Consider the following 13,620-nt stretch of genomic DNA (forward strand, 5'->3'; position numbering starts at 1 on the left):
CTCGGGTGTTTTCCCATCTTTGTTTAAATATGCCCTGGTGAAGCCACTATTTAAGAAATCCATGCTTGATGTCAATGTGTTGAACAATTTTTGCCCAGTTTCCAACTTGTCTTTTCTCTCAAAGATCATAGAGAAAGTAGTTTGGACACAGCTGTGGGCCTACTTACAAGAACACCAGCTCATCCCCCATACTCAGTCAGCATATAGTACTGAAACTACTTTAATTAAAGTGACCACTGACATGTTATCTGCACTTGACAGTGGAGATGTTTCTGCCTTAACCTGCTGGATCTATTTGCTGTATTCAACACCATCGACCACTCTCTGCTTGTTCATAGACTCCACACCCTCTACGGGATTTCTGGACCTACCCTATCGTGGTTCAATTCCTATCTCACTGATAGGACACATCTGTGTTTGTTGATGGTCAAACATCTCACCCTGCTACACTTGTGGCGTCCCACAAGGCTCAGTAACCTGCCCAGTTCTGTTTATTCTGTATATGAAGCCATTTTCATCTTGCATCCAGTCTCATGAGGTTTCTCATCAATCATATGCTGATGATATGCAGCTGTACTGGTCCACTCCACCGGCTGAGTCTTAATCTGCTACCAGCACCATAGAAGTTTGTATTAATAATGTCAAAGACTGGATGGTAACAAAGTTAAGCTTAACAATGATAAAACAGAAGCCCTCCTATGTTCGAGAAGAAGAAATTAATTCATCTTCACTCATTTGTCTTCCAAGTCACATCAAGGTGGGCGAAACCAACATTACTTTTGTGTCCTCCATCAGGAACCTGAGATTCATTGTCACCTCAGACATGACTCTTGATAAACAAGGTACAGCTGCCAGTCTGCTTATTATGAGCTACCCTTCATATTTTGTCTACTGCGCTACTAACACTCTTGTTGTACGTTTGTTCTATCCAGACTTGATTACTGCAACTCCTTGCTTGCTGGCTGCCCTGAATACCTTCTTCACAAACTCCAGAAAGTACAGAACTCTGCTGCACGTCTGGTGCTTAGAGCTAGGAAATGGGACCACACCACTCCTCTCTTTCGATTATCTGCACTGGCTACCCATTTGTTTTCACATCCAGTACAAACTGTCTGTGCTGTGTTTTAATTTCTTTGCTGGCACCTGCCCTGATTATTTTTCTGAACTGCTCTTCCTTTAGGTCCCATCTAGACAACTCCACTTTTAGTCTGATGATCATCTTCTTACTCTTCCTGTTACCAGAACAACAACATATGGACACAGGATGGTCAGTTATTCTGCAGTGAAACAATGGAACTCTCTCCCTTTCCATGTCCACCACCTACCCACTATTGAATCCTTTACAGGTGCACTGAAAACGCACCTCTTCCGTAAACATTACTCCTAACAACCTTTCCCATGATGGTAGTCCTTTTTCACAACCTTTCCTTTTGCAATATCATGTTACTCTCAACTCTTGTTCTTGTTCTTTGGATCTTCTTTACATTTTCTGTATTGGATTTTATTCTTCATTAGTACTGTTGTTTATTCTTTAATAGTTCATATGTTAATTTGTTTGTTTTCCTGTCACTCCTACGCTGTCCATGGTTCGTTCTTGTTCTTAAACGCTAAGATCATACTCCTTAGGAGTGTGAGTATGCGCTTGACCGAAATTTGCATTTATTATTATTAAGAAGGGGATTTGATAAAACAAAAGTATTTACAATGTGAACAGATGATTAAGCACCAACATGAGGTTTGTACATTGTCAAAGTAAGCTGTGAAATCCATGGCTGATTTCGTGAAACTCAAGGAAGATGAATACTTTAAAGAAAGCTGATGTGTCACTGTCGACACTGTACGTTTTCCCTTTTTTCCCCTAAAGGGAGATAATTACAAGCTCACTTTTCTTTTAATCTAGTGCAAGTTGGTAATCCATTGACTTGGCAGGCAACTTGAGCCTAACTACATTGTTTCGAGCTTGTCATGCTTTATAACAGATAATTATATATGTTTTGTTCATTGTTTTCTTTGCATTTCCAGAGGGTGTTTTTGGATATCCTTGACACAAAGGGCCAGAAGGTGTCGAGCAGATTCTGCACTCAGCTTTTGGCTGGGAGTTGCCCCCTGTCTATCGGGAGATCTTTAACAAGAATCCAAGATCCTCCACCTGACTGTAAGTAATGGTTTTTAAAGGAATAAAAGCTATTAATACTGTATTTTGTTTTATTCATAAAGTATTCCTGGCACTGATATGTGAAAAGAATTTAAAAAAATACAAGGTGAGATCATAAAAAATTATGACCCTGATCCTCATAATCCTGGTTTACAACGAGTTAATTACCACTGCACAGCTACGATAAGCCCCACTTATGAAATATTTTAGGATGCTCTATTTGTGCGCATATAATATATCTAAAAACTTTTTAAAAGTCAAACTGTATGTTAAAGTGCATACAATTCAAACAGTATTTGTAAACATATTGGAAAGAAAGATATCATCTCGCCCCTACATTCACACACAGAATTATTTTATTTTTTCAAGAATGGTGCAGAAAGCTTTAGACAGAAGTTAAATAAAGTAAAGTATTTAAAACCCCAATTTAATTATATTTAGCATAGCATAAATATGATTACGATGCTACTTATGGGTCCCAAGACAGAAATTGAACATTTTTTATCTCCGTTGCGAACAGAAATAGACAATAAAGAGATATTGTATTGTTATATCTTAAAACCATTAAATTACCATAAGATGGCTTTCTGTAGCCTAAATACAAAGCTTTAGGGCTAAAAGAGTTTGATGATACATAAATAATTATCATGAAGCTGCTCATATCACCTCCCAGAGATAACAGATTGGAATTTCTTCAGAATTAGTAATCTTCCTCTTCAACACTGAACTTTTGTTTACTAACCATATATAATCACCGTGTGTTAACTGGCTGGTGCAACCCAGAGATATCTGTCAATATTTCTTTCCTAACCATGACCACGTAGATGACTAGCATGACAGAAAACCAGTGTTAAAATGATAATTAAACTCATTTATGTTTTATAAACTTTTTCATGTGTGCTTTTATGCAGAGTTTCTTTGCCTCCTTAACATTGCATTTCAAAAGTATCTTACTTTGATAGAAAAATTTTTGCTCTTTCAGAACTGTAAAGTATAGCTATTTATAGGCATATCATTAGATCATCCAAACTGGATTTTCCACATCAACATGTGGGTGTGCAGCATATCGGCGACTGTGAAGTTGTCGCTGTCTCTGCAGTTTTTGGACCAGATTCTAAGGGTGTGGGCGCAATATATGCACAAACTATCCAAGCACAGAAAAGGGCTCTGTACAGAGAAAATCTCTGAAAATGCGAAGCAATGATTCAGAAGTCATCAGCGGAACTGAATGGCATGACTTAGAAGGATATTCTTGATAAGTATTATGGGAGATAATTCTTTCATTATCTCATTTGCGTCCCTTTTTTGTAGCAATAATAATGAAATATGGAAAACTCAGCTGTCAGCCTTAGGACAAATAAATCTTTTAAATGGATATGCCTGATCTGGTGAATTAACCAAAATGTTGGACACAGTGTTTCACTTGATCATTTTTTATTTAATGAAACAGAGCACTTGAAACATGTCAAAGATGTTTAGTTTGTTGTCTTTATGTCAGAGAGAAAACATCAGACTACGACATTTTGGAGTTGGACGAACCTCGTCAACTTCATAAAGAGATTGCAGATACTGACAGAAAATAATGAAAAAATAAAAGAAGAAAAAAACAGTAAGTCATTTATTTATTTTTCAGTTGCAACAAACTCCTAAAATGAATTTTATGTATTTCATTCATATCACATTCACCAGCACTCACTCACCTCACTGCCCACCCACCTACCCACCTTTATTGTTCGTTTTGATAGCATTATTTATGTGGGAGGTTTGCTTGTGTGACACTTTAAGTGGTACATGTGATAGCCAAGGACGTCTGTGCTTGAAATAATGGTATGTGGGTGAATGTATATGAAAAGTGAATGGCACCGCAATAAACCTGCAAGACAGACGACTGTATGTGTATGCATAGATTAACTGCCTGAAGAGATGGTCTACATCAACAGGAGAATTTCTGCATGAGATTTTTCGAACCTTAAACCTTGAGATGCACAAGAGAAAGAGAAGAAGAGGTGAAACTTCAAGCTCAGATGGATGAAATGACCCAAATGATTCAGGAGAAGAGTCTGGAACTGAACCGAAAGAGCAAGAAGGGAAAGTGACCTTAGAGGTGTAGTCACTGTCAAAAGGAAATATTTAAAGTTTCATTGGCCATGGTTTTCTGCATGAGGACCATTATAATGATCAAAAACAATTTTTCTGTACAATTTCCTTTGTTTCGCTAATGTAATCTTTTTTAATTGATATTTTCTCTTAACCTGACAAATTCACTAAAGGGTGAAAGTAAGAAAATAACACCAAACTACTTTTTTTAGTCTCATAATTTGACACTAATCAAAGCTGCCGACATGGAGCATTTTAAAATTCTGTTTTACATACAATTATTTTAAAAGTGGCATTTGACTAATGAGATAAAAAGTATGTAATTTACAAAAAATATTTGGTTGGTTTTATCTTTAAACAGCAAAAGTTTGAACGGGAACGCAACATGTCGCTGCGACTACAACAGAGACCATAACAGCCAGGCGACCCACGAGAACAGCCAGCTATCTTCCTAGCAGTCGTAAAAGAGGTACAGGATGTTTCACATTTCCTATCCCTTTTAGAAGCAAATGTTTCAAGCATGTTTATACCTGTAGGGATGAAACATTATAGCACTCGGTAATTCCACCACCGCATTAAAATGAAAGCATTATAAAGTAATAACATAACTGGTGTCTAGGATGAAGATAATACTATAAAGCAGTGGAATGCCCAACTTTTTCGGGCCTGCGGGCTCATACACATTTCCGACATGGCGTGTCAGCGGGCCGTGCTTCACGCGCAAAAATCAAAAAAAGAAAAAAAATAGAGCAGATACACATTCTTATTAGAAATCAAGTTACTGTACTTACCATATAATTATGTAGTAGAATAGTGAGATATTTGAAGTTCGTTTACTCGAAGGCCCAGCCATGAACTTTTGACTGTCGGCCTGCATCGTAGAGACACCAAGTTGGAGCACTGGAATCGTATGTGCGTCCATCAAAAAAAAGATTGAGTGACCGCCACTAGCCCATAACGTTAGGGAATATACTTCTTCTTCCCTTTTTTTTCGTTTTTTTTTTCGTTTTTTTTATTTATTACTAACAATGCCAATTTCTTTGCACTGTGGGCAGAAGTTTGTGTGGCCGGATATGGCCGCGGACCGTAGGTTGGGCATCCCTGCTATTAAAGTAATAATGATACTTGTCACCTAGTGCTAATAGACACTATATTAGCTTAGCCAAGAGAGTATTAGAGCTGTAAATTAACTATTTGTCTTTTTTAAAGATGGTAGGACTTTACCATCAGAAGGAAGTTTTGGTTTTGTTTACCGCCTTTGGCTTCATGATGTCCTTTTAGGCCACCAGCACACCTTTTTTAATATATTACTTACCCTTTTATTTGTCCTATTTGTAATTTTGTTGGTTCATATATTGTTAGTTGATGTTTATTGTATCACCTGTGGGTCTTGTTTTTTCACCCTTTCTTTATAACTGCCTCTTGCTGTGAAGTCTTGATTGCTGTCATGCCAGCTAAAACAAGAAAATGCTTTTGATATTGAGAAATTGAGATAAACAGGTTTACCCTTGCTGGTAAATCAATACTGCTAACATTTAAACACAGGGGAAACTTTAGATACTGCAATGGTAAACAACAAGGCACGTAAGATGTTAAGAGATAAATGAAGAGCAAAGAAGCATTTATAATAAAGACTAGCAGAATTAAAAATGTTTTAAATTTGACTTGAATACTGAAAAATAAAATATTTTTAAAACCTAAACTTGAACAGTGAAAATAAAATCTTAAGACAGTTGGAAGGAAACAGTAAATATAGTGAGACCTACAGAAAGTAAACAAGCAATACCACATTTTTTGAAAAACTTTATGCAGAAGACATAGTAGACTGGCATCAATAACCTGTGCAGAATGAAGTGAGCTACATAGCTCTTAAGGTGGCATTAGTTCAGAAAAGAAAAATCAGTAGCATATCTATAAACCAAGGATGACGCATAGTAACCGCTTTACCATGCACCTGGCCCAATCCGGCTACAAGACAAATCTATGATCTATTCCTTGTCAACTAATGAAAGATATTGTGACAACGGACAACGACTTCTTAAAATGATTTATTAGATTTAAAAATACGCAGTCTTGCAGAACTGTAATGTGATATTTAATATTTACATATTTTTATATATTTAAGAAGTCTTATTAGTGTTAGGGGGGTTAGTCTGATGCTGCAGAATTTCCATACGTGAGGTTGGATATGGTCTTGGAGACCATGATTAGAACCTTGAAGACACTAACAAGGGGCTTTGCGACCAGATGGCAAATCTTCAAAACTTCTTGATGATTGAAGGACGTGCAGAAAGAGATCAGGTGATGATTCACTTTCATTTATTCCCTTTGTGATGGGTCTAGTCAGCTTGCTCAGTCGGCTATGCCAGCATAAAATTTAATGCATTAGCAGTACTACAGTTGCACCTTTAAATATGATCAAACTGCAGATGCTATCGCCGTGTGTTTTGTATACTGGAGCGCGATAAAGGAACACTATCGAAAACAGACTAGGACTGGCTGTGAAGAAGACTGAACGTTATTTGACAAGATTAAAGAGCTAGAAACAGAGAAACTGAAGGTAAAGTTAGCTTTGATTTCATAGTCTCTAGTGATCTGGAAGAACTTGTGACAAACATAGATTTAAAAAAAAAAAAGATGCTTTGTGTAAAATTCTGGTATAGCTTTCCACCTTATTTGGAATTTTCTCTAGTGCTTTATCCCTTTAGGTTATGGTTTTCAAATGACAGGCTTATGTAATTTGAATAAACAAGAGGTGGACTCGGTATTACAATCTTATTTCCATTATGAAATATCTGAACAAAATCACCTTTGTCCCTTTTATTATGCTGATGCTTGAAAATGATTTAAAACAAGATTGAATCTTTTTCTGAAGAAATAGTTTACTTTGAGACCTTATATAGGCTAGCTCTTTAGCTTGCACACGATCATAGCATATTATGTTGAACTTAGATCTATGTGTGTGGTGTGTGCATACACTCCTCGGACATACCACAACATAGCTGGAGGATGAACGCATTAAGCATGCAGAGAAATGCCTGGGAGACATCTTTAAAGAAATGAACAAACAATTTTGAGAGTTACACACACTTGAGATGCGGTACGATTGCCTTCTGCAAGAGTTTGAGCAGTTTCGTCAGAACCACCGCTACTGTAATTCCAGTAAGTGGCAAGAGATAATGCAATGTCATTTTGCTGTCCAGGTATGAAAGTCTTAGCATGTGAATCGATCAGTGTACTTTTCTTTAAGATATTTTTCTTATGATATGTCTATCAAGAGCACACACATTCAGGGAACAGTGCAATCTTAATTATGTCTGTAGTTAACGTTTCCTCCGCCTCTTATTTTAAAATTCTTTCAGTTTTTGTCGTTGCTACTTTATTATTTATTCAGCTAGTTTAGAAAACTTCTATCCCAACTACATCAGCATGAATGCATTGGGTATTCTATAAAAGCCTTCATTTTTTATTTAAAAGTAGTGGTAGTTTTCATTATTTTTGTCACCATTGCTAAATCAAGTTCATTAGCCTGTAAATACAGTAGTTATATATACTGATATGAAAGCATAAATTCTGTTAGTTCACTGTATTGTGAATTTTATTGTCCCTCTTTGGAACTAAGCATTTTTAATGTGCATATTTTTCCCCTCCCTTCCCCCTGATCCTGGCTACAAGGAACTACCAGAAGAAGAAGTAATACGGAGGGAGAATTTAAAAAGCCGGGATGATTCTCGCTGGGTGAAGGTTTCACCTATCCACACTCCTAACTTCTCATTTTTTTCTGCCAGTGATGATCCTTTTAAACATTTCATACCATGCAGAAAGGGTATGTCCTATAATGTCTCCAGAAATATAAATATTTCCTTATCTATCGCAAGATATTAGAACGTTCTTCAAAACTAGTAATTTATTGTTTCCAAATTATTGCCTTATGGCCTTCTTTCTGGTATTTTTCTGAATATCTAATACATCTTGACAACTTTGTATCCTAATGATTTAAGGCATGTCATTGATCAGAGTTTTCTCTCATAAGTCACACCTGTAAACAGTTGAAAACTGTATGTGTTGTGCTCAAGAGCAGCAAATATTGCCAAAATGTTCAGTAAATATACCATATTTATAGCACATATTACAGGACAGAGCATCCTTTAACTTCTGGAAAGCTCAATCGAAGACAAAAAGGAATTGAAAGGAATTTGATGAGCTTGATGAATACCCTTGCCTATGACTATTTGTGGCTTAGATGTTAGTTGAATCTAGAATTTAGTTTAGACTTACCACATTTACAAGGTCTTGAAAAAACCTGTATTTACTCCAAAAAGGGTGATTGGTTAAAGCTTAGGAAAAAATGAGTAGGACATACTTAAAGAACGTTTCTAATATCTTCAACTGGCCTGAGTTTCAAGTTTTGCTAGTTGAGACATGGGACTTTCAATATACTTTTCTTGCTGATATTATGTAACTATAACCAGGACTTGGTTTTTCAGCAACACCCCATTGCAGCTTCTCAGTCTGTGGTGGCCTTTGCACAACATGTTTGGTATGTCTCATGTTGATAATATTTGAAGTACTTTTGATTCTTATTTTTTTATTAGCTTTTAATTCTCAGAGTTTATGATTGTGTAATTGGTATCACAGTATCGATTTGTGCACCATTACCCACACAGGCATCTGTAATGCAGCAAAGCAGGAATGAACCAATATTGTTTTCACACAAACAGTAACACTGTGAGACTGAACACTGTCCCTGGTTTTGTATGCATAAACTGTCAAGGACGCACATGTGTGCCATATTCACTCACACACTCACTCAAGTATTTGCATATTCTTTTCTTGTACCTTAATATAGGTATACACAAATATATTCAGAACGTAAAAAAAAAAGATTAAAAACAAACACCCCACAATCTCTGACCCAGTTCCAAACCTAAATGAAATTCACTCTTCAACATGCACAAAAGAGACAATAATCTACATTGAATAATGTAGACTACAGAGATCAAAATTTAAGCTCGGCACACAATGCCACATGTGACACAAAATACGTTAGTGCCGGTTACAATCTCAAAAAACTTAAACAGTTGTGAGTCAGTTATAAACTAGTACTGCATTTTTTCCTCTTGGAATAAACAGTCCAAGCTAGAGAGTGAAAACTAATTTGAACTTTCGAAGTCAATCACAGTTGTTTAGGGTTTTAAGTAATGAAGTTTTGCTCACTAAATTGAAGACAGTTGCTGCAGATGCAGGAATGAAGCTTTAAATGCCCCAATCACTATCATTGACGTCCAGACAGATTTCTACGAGGGATTAATGTTATTGCTTTAGAATCAATGTTCTGACAGAAACACATACATTCCACTTTCAGGGATTGATGCTCACTTTGGTTCACAACATAATAGGCGCCACTTGTAGGTTGGGGGATGGGTGATCTTAGGTAAGTTTTGGCAGCACTGGCTCTTGTCCAGTAGTCCTTTTATGTAGCCAGTGATATTTGACTCTTGCCTGTGTAGCTCCAGTCTCTGACTACCCCACCAAAGTACCTATTTAACCATGTTACAATATATTAAACAAGGTCTTTTTCAAAGCCCTCAAAACTTATTTTGACTTGAATTACGTCTTCAATGAGAACCCAGTTTCCAACACTTCAAATGAAGATGGACTCAAAATTGTTACCAAACCTTGCTGGGAAGACACAATTCACACTTTCCACATGTAGCTTATCTGGGCGGCTGTCTCTTCTAGAAGGAAGAGCTGGCACGAGATCGCCTATATAGGTATTTGCACTTCCTAGACTACCCCTTCTACAACTTGCTATATTTTTTTCTTTAAAAGATTTCACACTATCCTCTCACAATTCCGCTTGTTCATCACATACAAACCATTCAGCAAATGTGCTGACAGCCCCACAACTTTTGCATCAATACAGTTGCACTATATCAGGACACCAATACATGGGCAGTCCCCTGTTTGTAGTAATCATAGCTTACTGGAAATCACTTTGGTATTATATTAAAAAAAATTTCTTATTTCTTGTGTGTGTGTGTGTTTATATAAGCAGGCCACATGAGAATGTGAGCGTTAGAAAATGCTGGTTATTTGTTGGTTGTGTAGGCCCAAACATTTGTGTGTATTAGTGTAATGAATGCATTTACATTGTGTGCGTGTGTATGTTTTACCATAAACCAGGGACAATGATGAGTGGGGATTGGATTTATGTTAGTTCTAAGGGTGAGAATAAAGACTTAGACTAGACTTGGATTAAGAATACGTGTAGATAGTAGTGGATGGGATTGATGTTGAACTAGGGGCAGAGTTAGGGGGTTAAAAGTTGGGAGAGCAGTCCCTACAAACTGAGGAACTTCAGAACTTATTTTTTTTGCAATTATGTAGGGGTAGGGAACTAGAAAATTGATATTTTAGTGATAGTTTATATATTTTTTTGTTTGGGAAATGGTCATATCTGAGACTGATGATTGTCCCAATGGCTTGTATGTGTAAACATAAGTGTACAGATAGTCTCTGGTTTGTGAAATACATAACTCAGTGTGTTATGTTTTTGTATGCTTTCTAACAGCTTATCTTGTGCTTTCTAAGATGTTACTCTTCTATGTACATATAACATCTCTTTTTGTATTTACAAGGTCTTTTTAGAAGCACACATAATGTCTATATATAGTTTAAGCATTTTTTTTTCTCGAAGCTGTAGTACAACCCTTCTACTACCAGCTACAACAGAATGCTTTTAGACATACTTCTAAAAATATACAATATGTAGTATGGTTACAGGTACTTTGGACTCTCTGAAGTACTAAATCATTACTTTGCTTTTATAATCTGGCTGTCTTTGACCACTTTGAAGACTAAAATTATACCTACAAGCATATAGTGAAATAAACAAATGTGAACTTAAGATAAATTTTAGTATTTAGAAAGTCTCCATTTTTCCTTAGCGATTTTTTTATATTTCCTTAATGATGATCATAGAATTAGATCCTATACCATATGAAATTAAGCTCAGAGTAGGAAATGTTGTAATGCACCATGATGGATTTGGCCCATGTTTTGGCCCACTTTTTTATTTCAGTGAGATTATTAGAATGCACTCAATTATTATGCAAATATATGATGAAAGTGAAAAAAGAGTAGAGAATCTATATAAGAGTTGTAAATTTCTGTAAATCAAATCTTTATATGGTTATTTCCCCATTCGTTTCATTTCGCCCTGCAAATCCTTTTTTTATGGCTTGAGGGCTCATTATTAACTCAGTGATCAGGAAGACAATTACTTGACGTTTACAAGCTCCTTACAGATTGATATTGATACTTCTGGACCTGCAATCTACTGAAGCAGTCAAACTGGTACTTGTGTCATGGAAGACCTGACTCTGATAGTTCACCCATCTCAGTCGATGCGAAAAAAGAGAGAGAGACATTTTCCAAGAGTCCTCAGAAAATGCAGAGAAGGATGAAACGTGAAGAAGGTACTGCCATTGACAGTGGTAACTGTGCAAGTACTTGAAAGAAAACTTGTTAGGGGTAGTCTAAAGAAAATTTGTGGAGATATAATATACATTTGACACCAGTTGTGTTATCTTTTATATATGATGCTATCTTATTTATGGTGTTTTTTCAATAAATATAAATAAAATTAGCCAAAAACTAGCTTCAACACAGGGGTTCCCTTTGCAAGTCCTTTTAACGTCCTTTATATTGAATTTTCGCCAAAAATTTTAAGTCTTTTATTTTTGCCATGCGGTCCTTTCAAATTCTCACAAAGGTCCTTACATTTCTCTGTGACCCTTTTTTAAGTCCTTTTTTATCGATTAAATAAATAATTACACAAATTTATTTCCGGAGTAACTTTGGCGCAAAATACCGACGATTTTTCGCTGCATTGCTATTTTAATCACATGACTAACCAGTCTCGCTCGCGGCGGAACGTCCGTTTCGGCCTTTTCGCGAGTTCACTCTCGTCGTGTCGACCACATTTCTTTGTCTGCTTAACAATTTTGCAAAGATGCGGGGAAGTGCTCTTTTCAGGAGAAGTGGCTAAAGAAGACAAAAGTATAAAGATTGGTTAATAAAAGACTGAGCATAACATTTGGCACGAATTGTGCTGCTCTCAATCCAGCAAAAAATATCTCTGAATCTTTCATCAATGGGCGAAGTGTTCTGAAATACAGACATGGTTACCGAAAACACCAAAGGCAAATAAAAGTATTTCTGAAAGATGCGCGCTTTTGTGTAACTGATTACTTTCGTCATCGAGAACATCCACAGCCCGCTCAAATCAGAACGGCACCGACCAGCTCTGCAAGTGTGTCCAGTAAGTTAAATTATATTTAATCTTTAGCGATTCATTTATTCTGTTAACGATGTGGGTACTTTCCCCAGAGAAAACACATTAAATTAAAGCGTGCATAACATTTTGCGGTTTTTTTTTCCACCTTTATTAAGCCTATCGTCTAATTTACGGTGAAGCCAATAGCTTAAAGATCAGTAAACTAGCAAAGAATTATTTAAATAAAAAGTTGAAGATGTTTCATTTTCTCATGATTCGAACTACAAATAGAGTTTTATACAATCACGAATCTTACTACAGCTTTGCTGCAGAAAATTGATCTGAATTTTTGGCATCTGATCAGGAAAGATTAAAAGAAAGTATAATTATAATGTATGCTTTATTATCCTATTTTACCCAGCAAATACATTATTTTTTGGATTTTTAAAATCAAACAATTTAACATTAAAGCTAAATCAGTTAGCTGAAAATAACTTTCATTTCAACTATGCTGCCATCTTTATACTTTAACTTAGTTAGTATTATTTATATTATCATGTCATTAATTCATTGCTTTTTGAAAACCTGTCTTTTATTCAGACAGAACATAATGTTTACAGACATAATGGTAACTTAAATGTTTTCTTTGAATAGGTTTCGTGATGAGCAATGAACGATTGAAGGCAGAGATCCTGTGGACTCTCAAGATGTGGAATCACACTGACAGTTTCAGATCTGCTGAAAAGTCTGCTGAACTGTTTCGACTTATGTTCCCAGACAGCCAAGTAGCTGCAGAATTTAAGTGCGTCAAACAAAAGCCAGTTATCTAACTTCATTTGGGCTTGCTCCTCACTTTTCGAAATTGCTTCTGGACTGTGTAAAATTCGTCGCTGAGTATGTCTTTTTGTTTGATGAATCTTCTAACCATAAGACTCAACTAAACAGCTGGATTTCCATCAACAATGTTCGTCACACCCACCAAGCACAAAGAATATGGAGTATACTGACAAATGCTGTAAGGACTCATTACCTGACCCTCGGAATTTTGGGTCATTCCGCGGCCATAGACCTTCAACAAAAGTTCAGT

The 13,620-nt window shown here is 36.2% G+C and overlaps 1 long non-coding RNA gene across 2 annotated transcripts; it reads left to right on the forward strand.

Moving 5' to 3' along the window:
- Nucleotides 1–6,686: 6,686 nt before the first annotated feature.
- LOC112572158 lies at nt 6,687–8,899 on the forward strand. 2 transcript variants are annotated; one of them, XR_003100952.1, is made up of 3 exons: nt 6,687–6,812; nt 7,255–7,414; nt 7,928–8,899. It is a non-coding gene; the product is annotated as an uncharacterized LOC112572158 (long non-coding RNA). The 2 variants fall into 2 exon arrangements; XR_003100953.1 differs by having other exon boundaries at nt 8,740–8,899.
- Nucleotides 8,900–13,620: the final 4,721 nt, after the last annotated feature.

Source organism: Pomacea canaliculata, linkage group LG1 (assembly GCF_003073045.1).
Source record: "Pomacea canaliculata isolate SZHN2017 linkage group LG1, ASM307304v1, whole genome shotgun sequence".
Taxonomy (NCBI): Eukaryota; Metazoa; Mollusca; class Gastropoda; order Architaenioglossa; family Ampullariidae; genus Pomacea; species Pomacea canaliculata.